Source organism: Palaemon carinicauda, chromosome 33 (genome assembly GCF_036898095.1).
Source record: "Palaemon carinicauda isolate YSFRI2023 chromosome 33, ASM3689809v2, whole genome shotgun sequence".
NCBI lineage: Eukaryota > Metazoa > Arthropoda > Malacostraca > Decapoda > Palaemonidae > Palaemon > Palaemon carinicauda.
The window spans coordinates 72238160-72253488 of NC_090757.1; the positions used below are offsets into that span (position 1 = coordinate 72238160).

General features: G+C 45.3%; 1 protein-coding gene across 3 annotated transcripts in view; it reads left to right on the forward strand.

The window, feature by feature from the left end:
* The first annotated feature begins 232 nt into the window (after positions 1-232).
* The window catches only part of LOC137625983 (omega-amidase NIT2), a 164974-nt gene continuing 149877 nt past the window's right edge, over positions 233-15329 (forward strand). Inside the window, exon 1 of one of the 3 annotated variants that reach the window (XM_068357063.1) lies at positions 233-390. The gene's annotated coding sequence lies outside the window, so the exon portion shown is untranslated. The remainder of the gene's footprint in view (positions 391-15329) is intronic. The other 2 variants (XM_068357064.1, XM_068357065.1) reach the window with 2 other exon arrangements.

Consider the following 15329-nt stretch of genomic DNA (forward strand, 5'->3'; position numbering starts at 1 on the left):
ACTTACTGAAACATCAAAGGTTCTTTTTACAACATGTGTATTCACTTTACATCACTGTAAAAATGTATGTACTATAATGACAAAGACAACAATGACAATAGAAACAATTACTTCGGTCATGTGTCAGAATACCATCAAAGTTACCCGTGTCACAGGTAAGGTGAGCCGTTCTAAACCCGGTATCGTCAAATTATTAATGTAAAGAATCAAGTTGCCAACGTACGATAATTGTCGTATTTGTCGTCACAGTCTTGGAAGTGGACTTGAAACCGCCATTTGAACTTCAGAGTATAGTAGCCGGGTACTTGTGAAAGCTGAACTATTTACCCAGGATTAAGTCATCTCTGTCAGTATCAATAAACTGACAAATTATATTCTCAGGAAAGGCAGGTAAAGTATGAATTCAACTGTCAATCTCATCCTGGCTTAGTTCTAAGGTTATCGGGCGACGGCCAGGCTAACGAAATTTTGCATAAGGTCTAGCCGATATATGGTAATATATGATACTTTAATTGGTATTATTGTACTGTATTACTGGGTAATGTAACCTAGGGAAAAAACTATTTTGTATAAAAAAAGGGCCGTTTTCTTCGAAAATGACACTCGTTCCTGTCGCAAATGAATAGTTTCAATATATATATATATATATATATATATATATATGTGTATATATATATATGTATATATATATATATATATATATATATATATATATATATACATATAATTATATATATATACGCCGATAATGGGGGACCCCCATTGGGAACTCGGGGTTTTGGGTGGGGAAACAGTATATAATGGTAAAACAAGCCTTTTCTTCTCTACAGATCACCACCTTGGATGTATAATAGACCGATGAAAAAATACACTAATTATCTATTTCTTATACTAACGGTATAATTTTCATTTATTTTGTTGACATTCTACGTGTCGGATGTAGTCGCTCTCATTCGTTCGTTTGTACATAGCAGTTTTCGACCTTCTGCGCATAATCTCCGCCTCCACCAATGGGATTATTTCTTCTCTTATAACTCATCCCCATTTTCCCCTACGTCATTTTACCCTGCCACATTTAAGTATTCTACTTCACCCGGTTTATTCAAGTATTTTACTTAATCCAGTACAACTATACCATTCCTTTTATGTAATACCCACTTACTGTATACATATTTTGTTTGACCCAAGAATTACACGTTTTATTATCCGGTATTTTATAAAATCACCTCATTTTATATTCCCATTAAATATTATTTATCATACATTCCATTTTATCTTTCTATATTACTTTTATACATTTTGTTATTACCTTGTCATGCCCAGATGTCACATAAATACTTGCTCTGGACAAGTTTCCCATTCTGGTTCATTCATGTTTACTCTCTAGACTCCGTTGTTTTTCCGTTAACCGATCACAAACGCCCCCCCGTGACCCCCCTTACACTGCCGCATTCTAATTTAGCCATAATGATACATACAAGTGGCCGCTATCATACATACAGTTGGCCGCTATCATACATACAGGTGGCTGCTATCATACATACACCCCTTAGGGGCAAACCATATATTCATGAGTTTTCCTAACCCCCCTTATGAAAACAAGGGGTAAATATATGATACTTTAATTTCTAGCCAAATACATGAACCATATAATTTTCCTACTCGTTATCTTGTGTTCTATGCATTTTTGACCTTGATTATTGGGGCAAACCACCCGTTCATGAGTTTTTGGACCCCCTTATATATAGACAATTATGGGGGGACACCAGTGGGAAACCGGGTTTTTTTTTGGTGGGGAAATGTCATAAACGAGTGATTTGCAGCAATAATAATGGTCTGAAATATAAAATAAGCCCAAGAGAACCAGCTGGGAAAATATATGGTTGATGTAAATGGCAAAAAATAGGCCAAAACGTGATTATTTAACTTTTGAGATTTGTTAAAGGGTACAGAATCTAACAAACCCACCTAACCTAACCTAGTAGTTCCCAGGTCACAGCCCCTAACCGGCGGCAAGCCCTCCGGACCCCCCTTCCCAGGTCACAACCGCTAGCTAGGGCCCCCCTTCCCAGTTCACAAAGTAAATCACAAATAAATCCTTAGGGTATGATAAAGTAAATCCCAAATAAATCCTTTCATTAGGATGAAGTGAATCATACATAAATCCTTTCATTATGATAAAGTAAATTAACTAATTCCTTACCTTATTATTGACATTGTCACTTTTTTTTTCTTTCCTTGGCAATCTTTACAAAAGGTTTGCAGTAGAAAATGTGCTGGCCTTCCCCGAAAATTAAGTCTGAATCGGACCTTTGAGGCCTTATTTCGCTGTTATTTTTTAATTTCTCATGAGTAACAATAGATTTACTGTACACTAAACGGAGAGCATTTCCATCATAATCAATTGCGGACATAAACGTAATTACATTAAATTTCGAAATAGATTGATTTGCTTCCCTTAAGTTCACTCTAGGAGACGTCTTTATTAGATGATGGTTAACTTAAAACTGAAGGCGAAGGTGGGAAAAAATGGCTGTTGTAGAACAACATCCGGGAACTTATGAAGAAGTATTTGTAAGCTGTTAATTGGTTTTTAAAAACCACCTGACAAATACGTCATTGTAAATGCACAGAAAGCTCCCCAACCCATGGGAAAAACGCTTGTGCAAGAAGTCCCCTTCAGTCTCTCAGATGTAAACCATGGACTTCGAGTGAAAACCATACAGTACTTCACATTTCAATCGATCGATATGTAAGTTATTATGCCCCAGCCCCTATTAAACAGAGAAAAATACCAAACTAGCCAGCACTCTTCCTTTTTTTTATAGCGAATTCCAGTTTCGTTAAAAACTAGAGTATCATATATTAACCAAACAAGGGGTGTATGTATGATAACGGCCACCTGTATGTATTATTATGGCTAACTTAGAATACGGCAGTGTAAGGGGGGGGTCGCAGGGAGCTGTTATCACCACCCCCACCCCCCGTTAGGTATGTAGGTATGGACACGGCTTGTAGGTTAGGTTAGGGGGGAAAGTTTAGCTTAGTTGACGTCTATTTTTAATCCACACGGGAGGAACTGGCAGCCGATATACAAAGGCTCCGAAAAACAATTATGGGGATCTCGGTGGAAAACCATGGTTTTTGGTGTGGGAAACACTATAAACGGGTAATTCGCAGCAATAATATTGGTCAGAAAGTGTTGATGTATGATGCTTTAATTACTATCAAAACTGGGATTCGCTGTGTGAAATGGAAGAGTGCTGGCTAGTTTGGCCTTTTTCTGTATATGTTAAATGGGGGCTGGGGCATGATAACTTACATATCGGTCGATTAAAAAGTGAAGGTTAATTCTTATTCTAACTCCATTGTTTACATTTTGGAGACTGATGGTGAATTATTGTCCATTGCATAGATTACATTCACTTTTGCCAGCTGTTGTGTTTTGTATGACATAATCATTAACTGGCGTTTTTTTACAGGTTGTGAGCTTCCAAATATTTATGCACAAGTTCCCTGATGTTGCTCTACATCAACTGTTTTATTCACCCTCCCCTTCAGATTTAGCTTCACCACCATCACAGAAAGACGTCCCCAAGAAGGAAATACAATCCATTTTGAAATTTATTGTAATAGTTTTCAAAATTTAGTGCTGTTTCATCTGTTGGCAATTGATTATGATAGACACTGTTCAGTGTATAGTTATTGTTTCTCAGGTGAAAGTAAAATTTTAAATATTAAACTTAGCCGGTGAATATATAATAGCTGACGTCTCGGACGGCTCGACAGAAACCAAAAACTCGCGAGCGATCGCCATGAAGGTTGCGGGTGTGACCACCAGCGCCGACTATCGGCCAGATACCACATATACTTGTAAACATCTCCAGTTCTTCTCTGTCGGTCTTATCGACAAGTTGATTCCGCTCGCTGATGACCTTGAGTTTTCGTCCTTTTTGGTGAAGTACTTTATTTTGGTTGTTTTTGAGCTTTCGCTGTGACGGGTGTTTTTCCTTCAATTAAAACTCTTGAAACCCTTTTTTGGCTAGTGTTTATTGTTGATGACTTTGGATTTGTTTTGGATTCTCTCTGATTGTTCAATATGGCTGACCCTTCTCCTATCCCTGGACCTAAATTTCGCAAGTGTAATGCTAGGGATTGTAACAAACGTCTTCCCAAGGCCTCTCTCGACCCACATACCGTTTGTTTTAATTGCCGGGGTAAATCCTGCCAATTAGGAGATCGGTGTGATGAGTGCGTGGTCTTGTCGGAATTCGACTGGCTTGAATATGATAAATATTCTCGTAAGCTGGAGAGAGATAGGGTGAGGAGAAGCTCCTCTAGGTCGTTGGCATTTTCCTCCTCCCATGCCCCTGAACCTAATCCTTCCCCTGTAGTAGTTGTTCCTGAACCCCCTACTAGCACTCATGAACCGTCCATGCGGGATATGTTTCTTGCGATTCAAGCTTTAGGCGAAAAAGTTGAGTCCTTAGCATCGGACCGTAACCAACTCATGTCAGATGTGAAGTTATTGAAGTGTCAGAGTGGTAAATCAGAAAATCGTAGTGATAAAGTGATAAGTGCGCAAAGTGTATTTAGTGTTGCGACCAAGGGTTCGTCTGTTCGTGCTTGTCGCTCCCCTAGTCCGAGACCTCTTTCAGGCTCCCCTGCACCAGGGAGAAGTAATGTCGTAGGACTTAAGGGGACGAGAGGCTTTAACCAATGTACAGACGTTCCCTCTTTGGTATCGGACGTTTCTCGTCAAGATCGCCCTTACCATAAGACGGGTGAGACTGTTTTCTCCTCGTCAGCCGAAGACTTTTCGCAAAAGAAACCTTGGCGCAAGGTTTCTAGACCCTTGAAGCGAAAGTCAGTCCCTTCAGGACAGGTCCAGCGTCCTGGCTGTAGCCATTGGGACAGCTCTGACCCTTTGCAGTCGTCGGAAGACTGTTCGCCTATTAAACGCAAACGTCAAACGGGGTCTGAGGGTCGCGGTAAAGGCAATGTTTTGCCAACACAGACGTTACCGTCGTCTCGGCCCGTTCCGACTCCCGTTGATCCTAAATGGATTGTCCTGCAGGACATGCAGACTAAGCTTGCCTCCCTTATGGAAGAGTATGACGTAGAGCAGGTTCACGATGATCCTTCGCTTTCGAGTCGCCGTTGCGCTGAACGAGACTCTGGCCGTCAGCCGCCCAAACGAGCATTTACTCGTCCGTTTGACGTTAGTGCTGACGTTTCTTGTACTTTGAAACGTGATGTCAGTAATTTTTCACGTCAGTCACGTGACATGGATCCTCCCTCGCTGCAGTCTCGTGTTGACTTTCAGCCGCTGCCGCAGTCTCGTGTTGACGTTCAGCCGCTGCCGCAGTCTCGTGTTAACGTTCAGCCGCTGCCGCCGCAGCCCCGACCTGACGTTCGCCGACCGGCTCAGTTGACTCGACTTGACGTTGAGCGTCAATCACCGCAGTCGAAGGTTGTTTTGGCTGCTCAGTCTATGCAGTCAAGGCAGTTCCGACGTGACGTCGAGCGTCAATCAACTTCAGTTGTTGTTGTTGGTCAGTCACAAGGATTTCAGTCCTTTCAGCAGCGGCGTGACGTCGCTTCCTCTACTGCTACTGCTGCTCCTTTGCTTGTTGACATTGCCTGTCAAGCGTTGCCGCCGCGGCAGGTCTCTCCTTTTCATGAGACTCGGCAATTGTCGGACGAGGTTCCTTCAGATGAGGAAGTTGCTGATCCTCCTCCTACTGATATTCCTTTGGGGACTTTGTCAGACGGAGAGGAGCCTAAAGCTGCTCAGCCCTCTATGGACTTTAAAAAAATCATGCTGATTTTTAAGGATCTGTTTCCGGACCATTTTGTAACTGCTGCTCCTCGTTCGCCGCCGTCAGAGTTTACGCTAGGCCTAGCTGCTTCGAAGCCGTCCTTTACTAAGCTAGTGCTCTCTCGCTCTTCTAAGAGAGCTTTACGTTTGCTAGGCGACTGGTTGATCACCAGGAGGAGTTTGGGGAAGACAGCCTTTGCTTTCCCTCCTTTTAAACTGGCTTCTAGAGCGAGCGTCTGGTATGACACGGGAGAAGTTCTCGGCTTGGGAGTTCCTGCCTCTGCCCAGGGAGACTTCTCAAGCCTCGTAGACTCTCCCCGTCGCCTGGCCATGAGACGCTCTAAAGTTTACTGGTCCTCCTCGGACCTTGACCATCTCCTCAAAGGGGTTTACAGGGCCTTCGAAGTTTTTAACTTCTTAGATTGGTCGCTAGGGGCCTTAAGCAGGAAGATCTCTTCGGCCGACCGTGATGTTTCCGTGCTTATTATGTCCTGCATGGACAAAGCCATCCGTGATGGCTCTAATGAGCTCGCCGCCACCTTTACGGCAGGAGTCCTGAAGAAGAGGGAGACTCTTTGCTCGTTCCTTTCGGCAGGAGTAACTCCCTGCCAAAGGTCGGAGCTTCTCTTTGCCCCGTTGTCATCTGCCTTGTTTCCTCAGCAGTTGATCAAGGATATTGCGGCTTCACTGGTGCAGAAGGATACCCACGACCTGATGGCTACGTCGGCGCGCAAGGCCGCTCCTTCATCGTCTTATGTCGTAAGACCCAAGATCGATACCCCAGCGACGAGGTTTATCCCGCCCTTTCGTGGCAGAGCCCCCAGTAGGGGAGGCGCTCGTGCCGACAGTAAAAGAGGCAAGAGGAGAGGATCCAAGTCCTCCCGTGGCAGAGTCTGACTGCCCACGTCCTCAGACAGCGGTAGGGGCCAGACTGAACAACTTCTGGCAGGCCTGGGAGAAGAGGGGTGCAGACCGAGAGTCTGTGTTGTTGCTCAAGGAGGGGTACAAAATACCGTTTGTACGGAGACCTCCTCTAGTAACAGTCCCTTTAGACCTCTCTCCCAGGTATCGAGAGGAGTCAAGGAGACAAGCTCTACATCAGCAGGTGTCTCAGTTGCTAGAGAAGGGAGCGGTGGTAAAGGTCTCGGACCTTCAATCACCGGGATTTTACAACCGTCTCTTCCTAGTCCCCAAGCATACAGGAGGTTGGAGGCCAGTGCTGGATGTCAGTGCGCTCAACGTTTTTGTTGTAAAAACAAAATTTACGATGGAGACCACGAAGTCCGTCCTAGCAGCGGTCAGAGAGGGAGACTGGATGGTCTCTCTCGACCTGCAGGATGCGTACTTCCACATTCCTATACACCCGGATTCTCAACCGTATCTAAGGTTTGTATACAGGAATGTGGTGTACCAGTTCCGAGCACTGTGCTTCGGCCTCAGCCCTGCTCCTCTTGTTTTTACGAGGCTCATGAGGAATGTGGCAAAATTTCTTCATTTATCGGGAATTCGAGCCTCCCTGTACCTGGACGACTGGCTACTCAGAGCGTCATCCCGTCATCGCTGTCTGCAGGACCTTCAATGGACGTTGGATCTTGCAAAGGAGTTGGGACTGTTAGTGAACTTAGAAAAGTCTCAACTGAATCCCTCCCAGACGATTCTCTATTTGGGGATGGAGATTCGCAGTCTAGCTTTTCGGGCTTTTCCGTCTGCCACCAGGATAGATCAAGCCTTGCTCAAAGTCCGACTCATGCTGAGAAAAGACCGTTGCTCAGTGAGAAGTTGGATGAGCCTCCTAGGGACTCTGTCATCCCTGGAACAATTTATCTCACTAGGGAGACTTCACCTTCGCCCTCTCCAGTTCCATCTAGACTCCCATTGGGACAAGGGCAAGACTTTGGAAGCTGTTTCAATCCCGATCTCCGAGCCAGTAAAGACGTGCCTGAACTGGTGGGACAGCAACATAAGTCTTCGAGAGGGTTTGTCCCTGGCGGTCAAGAACCCAAACCACGTGTTATTCTCAGACGCGTCGGATTTGGGTTGGGGAGCGACTCTGGACAGTCTGGAATGTTCGGGTCTTTGGACGTCGGATCAGAGGAGCCTGCACATCAACTGCAAGGAGCTGTTGGCTGTTCACTTGGCTTTGACGAGTTTCGAGAGTCTTCTACGAAACAAAGTGGTAGAGGTGAATTCGGACAACACCACGGCCTTGGCGTACATCTCCAAGCAAGGAGGCACTCACTCCCACACACTGTTCGTCATCGCAAGGGACCTCCTCATCTGGTCAAAAGATCGAGGCATCTCACTGTTGACAAGGTTCATCCAGGGGGAATTGAACGTCTTGGCGGACTGTCTCAGTCGGAGAGGTCAGGTGATCCCCACAGAATGGACCCTCCACAAGGACGTGTGCAAGAGTCTTTGGATGACTTGGGGTCAACCCACCATAGACCTCTTTGCGACCTCTTTGACCAAAAGGCTCCCGACCTATTGCTCTCCAGTCCCGGATCCAGAGGCAGCCCACATAGATGCCTTCCTGCTGGACTGGTCTCACCTGGACGCGTACGCATTCCCACCGTTCAAGATCATCAACAGGGTTCTGCAGAAGTTCGCCTCTCACGAAGGGACAAGGTTGACGTTGGTTGCTCCCCTCTGGCCCGCGAGAGAGTGGTTCACAGAGGTACTTCAATGGCTGGTAGACGTTCCAAGGAGTCTGCCTTTAAGGATGGATCTCTTACGGCAGCCCCTCGTAAGGAGTCTTCATCAAAGCCTCCCCGCGCTTCGTCTGACTGCCTTCAGACTATCGAAAGACTCTCAAGAGCTCGAGGATTTTCGAAGGAGGCAGCCAGAGCGATCGCGAGGGCTAGGAGAACATCTACCATCAAGGTCTACCAGTCGAAGTGGGAGGTCTTTAGAGATTGGTGCAAGTCATCATCCATTTCCTCTTCCAGTACCTCTGTAGCCCAAATTGCAGACTTTCTCCTGCATCTGAGAAATGTTCGCTCCCTCTCTGCTCCCACTATTAAGGGCTACAGGAGCATGTTGGCTTCTGTGTTCAGACATAGAGGCTTGGATCTGTCCAATAATAAAGATCTCCAAGATCTCCTTAAGTCCTTCGAGACCTCTAAGGAGCGCCGTATGTCAACTCCTGGTTGGAACTTAGACGTGGTCCTAAGGTTCCTAATGTCCGACAGGTTTGAGCCATTGCATTCAGCCTCCCTGAAGGATCTCACCCTCAAGACACTTTTTTTGGTGTGCTTGGCTTCGGCTAAAAGGGTCAGTGAGATCCATGCCTTTAGTAAAAACATCGGCTTCTCTACAGATAAAGCCACATGTTCGCTTCAGCTTGGTTTCTTGGCCAAAAATGAACTGCCTTCTCGTCCTTGGCCTAAATCTTTTGATATACCTTGCCTATCAGAGATCGTGGGCAACGAGATTGAAAGAGTACTGTGCCCAGTTAGAGCTCTTAAGTTTTATTTAGCTCGTACCAAATCTTTACGAGGTGGGTCTGAGGCCTTATGGTGCTCCGTTAAGAAGCCCTCATTGCCTATGTCTAAAAATGCTTTATCGTATTTTATTAGATTTTTAATCCGAGAGGCACATTCTCACTTAAGTGAAAAAGATCGTTGTTTACTTAAGGTCAAGACGCACGAAGTAAGAGCGATAGCAACTTCCGTGGCTTTTAAGCAAAACAGATCTCTGCGAAGTATTATGGACGCGACCTTTTGGAGGAGCAAGTCGGTGTTCGCTTCATTTTACTTAAAAGACGTCCAGACTCTTTATGAGGACTGCTACACACTGGGTCCATTCGTTGCAGCGAGTGCAGTAGTGGGTGAGGGTTCTACCACTACATTCCCTTAATCCCAATATCCTTTTAATCTTCTCTTGAAATGTTTTTTAATCTTGTCTTGGGTTGTACGGAAGACTGAGAAGTCTTTCGCATCCTTTTTGATTTGGCGGGTGGTCAAATGTCGTTTCTTGAGAGCGCCCAGATTAAGGGTTTTGATGAGGTCCTGTTGTATGGGTGGTTGCCCTGGATATAACAGCTCCTGGGAGTCTTTCAGCATCCTGAGAGGATGGCTGGGCTTCGTGAGGAAAGCGGACTAATAAGGCAGAGTAATCGTCAGAGTCAGCTTCCTTACCAGGTACCTAAATTTAATTGGGTTTTGTTATGATATATTGTCAAAAACTCATGAGCATATACGCCTTTATTGTATTAATACTGGTCTCTACCCACCACCATGGGTGTGAATCACCTATTATATATTCACCGGCTAAGTTTAATATTTAAAAATGATATTTTGATTATAAAATAAATTTTTGAATATACTTACCCAGTGAATATATAAATTAAAGGCCCTCCCTTCCTCCCCGATAGAGACCCAGCGGAATGAGAAGAACTGGAGTTGTTTACAAGTAAATGTGGTATCTGGCCGATAGTCGGCGCTGGTGGTCACACCCGCAACCTTCATGGCGATCGCTCGCGAGTTTTTGGTTTCTGTCGAGCCGTCCGAGACGTCAGCTATTATATATTCACCGGGTAAGTATATTCAAAAATTTATTTTATAATCAAAATATCTTAATAACCGCGAAATAAGGACCCACGGGTTTTGCATGGATAGCTCAACATGTACCACTTATCAGAACACAGGAGCAGTGATGTAGTGTTAGTGCTGTGAGCGCAAGGAGCCTCTACCGAGCAAAAACCATTAGAAAACTAAAAATATATCCCCGAAATTATGACTTATGGGGCTTGCGAGCGCAGCTCAACATGTACTGTTTGCCAGAACAGGAGTAGTAGTTATGTAATGTTAATTTTGCAAGCCACGGCAGAGTAAAAACCATTAGAAAGAAACAATATCCAACAGTTTTGTAGATTTGAGAACAAAGTCCTCAGAAGAATATTGGGAGTTCAATGGCAGGACAGGATTAGAAATGAAATTACAAGAAAGATTACTTGAGTGCCATGTGTGAATGAGATCATGGTGAGGGTAAATAGATATGGTTTGGGCATGCTCTTTGTACTTCCCAAGAGAGGTTAGTTCACCAAACTTTCAACTGGGCTCTGCAAGGCACTAGAAGAGTTGGAACACCCAGGCCTACGTGGCTGAGGACTATAAAACGGGAAGTAGGAGATGATGAATGGAGAAGTACTGTATTGATTAAAAAGCTCAAGATAGAGACGATGGGGGAAATCTAACCGAGGCCCTTTGCGTCAATAGGCGTGGGAGGAGATGATGATGATGAAGTGAATCATAGATAATTATAATACTTTAATTTTCAAACACCTACATGAACCATATGATCAGCCTGTGCTTTACGCGAGTTTATACTTCGCGATTTCATGTACTGTATATGCGATAGAACACCGCAATACCTATTAAATAAAAATTTTAAATATAAAACTTACCCTCTTTTCATATAAGAATGGCTAACGTCCCTGATGCTCGGCAGGAAATTCAAAATCTTGCGCGGCTATCGCAGCTATGCCAGGTGTACACTAGTGCCCTCGCGGTACTACAGGTAGAACTATACCCAACTTCTTCAGATTTTTCCCTGCCGCCATGGCGGGCTGTTCTATTGGAAATTCTCTCTCGCTTTTTACTCTGTTTGGACGTTATTTGGTGATGTATTAACATATTTTGAGGTTGGGCTTTCGCTTTTTTGTTTTATTTGAACTGTGATCATGTATTTATAACTTAGAAAGCCGATCGTCAGTCTAAGCGTGATGACGTTTGCCAAATGGCGGAGCAAGCCGCGAAGCGGCAGGATGAGAGCAGGCGCGAGGCGCAAGCGGAGCCTGAGCGGAATCATGACGAGGCTCAGAAGTTAATTGATGAAGGTGCTGAGCGTCGGCGGCAGCACCAGGCAAGCGCCAAGCGCCAGCGTGATGACCCACACCAGTCGAGTCATGAATGGGCAGAGCGCCAGTGCGAGCAGCGCGTGAGCGCGACGTGTCAGGACGCCGCGGAGTGGTAGCGTGAGCATCGCGTGAGCGCGACACGCCGGGATGCTGCGGAGCGCCAGCGCCAGCTAGATTCATCCTATTATAAAATCAATCGTTACAGCAAACGCAAGGCGAGTGGCTGTCAATTGGATGTGGATATGGAACAACGCAAGTGCGCCCATGTCGCCACTGATGCGCCTGCACAGCTCCAATCTCTGATTTGTTAGAAAAAGATCCGGATGAGGTTCTCTCTCACGAGGAACAACTGGAGGATATCTCGGAGGGAGAGGAGGAGAAACCACCTCAACATTCGGTGGACTTCAAAAAGCTAATGCTAGTCTTCTCGGAATTATTTCCAGATTATTTTACACCAGTTGCTCCGCGATCTCCCCCTTCTGAGTTTACCTTAGGCAAGGCAGCGAAGACTTCCTTTTATACAAAAATGGTGCTTTCCCGCTCTTCTAAGAGAACATTGAAATTAATGGGAGCATGGATGGATTCAAGAAAAGCTCTGGGCAAGACATGCTTCGCTTTTCCACCAGCCAAGTTAGCTTCTAAGTCGAACGTTTGGTATGAGACGGGGCAGGTCTTGGGTTTGGGAGTTCCAGCGTCTGCGCAGGAAGACTTCTCAAACCTGGTGGACTCTTCCCGTCTCCTAGCCATGAGAAAGACTAGAGTGTGGTGGTCAATGTAGGAGTTTGACCATCTCTTGAAAGGATTGTTCAGAGCGTTTGAGGTATTTGATTTACTTGACTGGTCACTGGGAGCCTTAAGCAAGTAGTCTTATTCAACTTATGTCTTGTATGGACAGGGCAGTCAGGGATGGTTCTAACGAGCTGGCTGCTTTGTTTACTGCAGGGGTTATAAAGAAAAGAGCTACTTTGTGTTCCTTCCTCTCTGCGGGCGTCACTCCATGTCAGAGATCGGAGTTGCTTTTTGTGCCCATGTCTTCAGCTCTTTTTCCGCAGGATTTAGTTAAGGAAGTGGCTGCAAATTTGACTCAGAAGGCTACTCAGGATTTGGTTACTAAAACAGCCAGTAAGGTTTTGCCTACGTCCTTCTCTTCTCGTAGAACTAAGGAGGGGACATCATATTCTCATTCTGCTCAGCCCTTTCGAGGTAAACCTACAGGGAGAAGTACTTTCAAACCAGAGCCAAGGAAGCAGAGGAAAAGAGAAGTTGAGCCCAGTCGAGGCAGGGTCTGACTGCTCTCCCTTTCAAGCAGCAGTGGGAGCCAGGCTAAACAACTTCTGGCGGGCCTGGGAAAAGAATGGAGCGGACCCTTGGTCCGTACGTCTTCTATTTAATCAGAGCACAGCTTCAATTGGATGATGTTCCATGGTCTTCCTGTCTAGGAGGTTAATCGTCATGTAGGCATGGGAACAGAACTTACCCTCACAGCAGTTGTATTGTGATTCTTAAACGAGAAGCAATCGAGTGTGTTTTTTCTTCCACGAGAGGAGCGGAAGTCAGACGAATCACATATAATCCTGGTTCTTCCTCTGGAATCTGAAGCACATTCAGGGAAGAAAGATTTTGTCCTCTTAGAAGGACGCAAAACCTAGACTTTGTCATCAACAATCAATTACGTCCGAGACCTTTCAGGAGTCGTATGTTTTCTAGTAACTTATCCCTCAGTTACTGATGTTCGCCGGAAGTTTTTTCTGTTGAAAAAAGGCGACGTGTCAGCGCCAAAATTGGGTAAGACACATAATTCTTCGAGAGAAGAGGTGCCCAGTTTGCTTCTGTTTAGTACTTTCTTCGGGGTCGAGCGACTACTTTTGACGGTATCTCATAGCATGGGATATGTTCAGGTCACGCACAAGACGCGCTGGAAATGTCATAGGGACTCTCCCAGGTTGCTCACGGCTGCGGTTGATAATCTCTCTTAGCCTTCGCTCACGCTTGAGTTGGCGCACAAGCTGCCCCGCGAGTGTAGAGTTGGTCTGAGCTAAAAGAGGTCAATTTCATCTCTTTTTAGCGTTTACGATTCTTGGGGGGGAAAAATGTTTTCTCCTAAAAGAGTAAGGACTACCATAGATCAAAGGGATGGTTTTCCGTTAGTATCAGACAGCGTAGTTCTCCGATGCTCAGCAACGTCTCCTCGCAAAGATAGGCTCTTGTTGCGGGAGGCATTAATGCATTTGCTTGTAGCGGCACAGACGCGCACGCGGTCACAGACGCTGACAGTCAAAGTTGATCCTTTCAACTAGTTGTCCCATTCTCGCGATCTGCGGGATACGCGTCTCCACTCATACGGACGCATGCTACACGCGAGCATCTCTCGACAAACATGTCAACCTGAAATCCTAAGCAATCTAGACGCATGTGCCAACCTGGACATATACTGAATAAGGTCAGTCAGGTTTTTCCACATCATGATAGACTAACAGTTGCTCCTTTGTGCCACTGACCGGACACGATGCTGTTGCCTACTTGCAGCACGCTGTAGATTTACAGCAGGCAAGACGTACACAGAGCGCTGTATCCACTCGACAAGGTGAACGCATACAGCACGCTAGCACCTTACAGGGATGCAAGCACATGCGACATTATAGTCGCATATTAGACGTATACAGTCTAGTCTTTGGCTCACTGCAGTATGGACAGACTGTTGTCTTTTCTTCGTGTCGCTCTCGCCTCACAGCTTACGCTTTCTTGCGTCAAACTTTGACTTTAAGTGTGTTGAACACTTGTTGGTACACACGATCAGGTCTTAACTTCACAGCATGAGGTTCATGTTGTTGATGCTTCTTTTCAGCAAGCCTAGCTTCAGTATCGGTTTCTTGCGACGGATATGGATGCGTGTTGGGAGGAGGTCTAGATCTTGACTCTCTCTCTCACGACATGTTGAGCATATACAGCAGGCTGGAACCATACTGGACCCATACTGGGATCATGCTGGGTGCTTGCTGGAAGCATGTCATCAGTCCGTTTATTCCTGTGTCAGGATCACGAACACTTTATTTTAAGCCATCAAGCTTTAGGTCTAGCTGCCTCCAGTATTTTGGAAAAGCCCTATGATCAAGAGGTTGTTCGAAGGAGACAGCTGAGGCTATCGCTTGTACAAGGGACCTTTGCCTCAAGCTTTTACAACCCAAATAGGGTGTTTTATGAAGTAGTGTAGAGCTAAAGGGCTCTTCATTTGGTAACTCTAAGACAAGCGGCCTGTTTCTTCTTAGACCTTGGAAGAAAACACATTTATTCCTCCTCGACCATCAAGGGTTACAGGAGTATGCGGACAGCTATCTGCAGACGCAGAAGATTGCATCTATCAAATAAAGACCTTATAGATCTTCACAGATCATTTGAGATGACTTGGAATGGTCAGCAAGATGCGCCAGCCTAAAATGTAGGGGTCGTTTCTGGAATTTCGCGGTAGTGACAGATCCGAGTCTTTACACTTGGTTTCTTTTTAAGGCCTAACTTTGGAGACTTTCTTACTAAGTCTACCATAGTTGAGAGTCAGTGAAGTTCAATCTTTTAGCAAGAACATGGACTTCACAATGGTTAAGCCATAGGCACCTTGCAACCTGGATTCTTGATCATTAACAAACGTCCTTCTCA